Here is a 366-nt window from a genome sequence, read left to right on the forward strand (position 1 = left end):
CCTCTACCAGACACTCAACTTGAGGACGTGTGGGGAACACTACATCAATATACCTTTCTTTTTTTTTTTTTTTTTTTTAGTACATTTCCTACAAATAATTGAGAATTTTATACCATTAATTAATAAGTAATGTAAATAATTGAGGATCTATCTAATCTAAACTTTTCTCTTTTCCTTTAACGTCTTTTTCTTTTTTTCTTTTTTCATTATGTGTGGTATAAAATTATGGTCCCAATTTTATTTCGACCTTGGCCAAGTTGTGACAAAATTTTGACTCCAAATAGTGAATTTTTCACCAAAATCACGGGCTCGTGGGCAATGATATGAAAATGTAATATAAAAAATTTAATCTATTTTTCTCTTGAT

The sequence above is a fragment of the Cornus florida genome, unplaced genomic scaffold, assembly GCF_030987335.1.
Source record: "Cornus florida cultivar Cherokee Brave unplaced genomic scaffold, ASM3098733v1 CherokeeBrave_3.0.0_Hap2_Chr11, whole genome shotgun sequence".
Lineage (NCBI taxonomy): Eukaryota > Viridiplantae > Streptophyta > Magnoliopsida > Cornales > Cornaceae > Cornus > Cornus florida.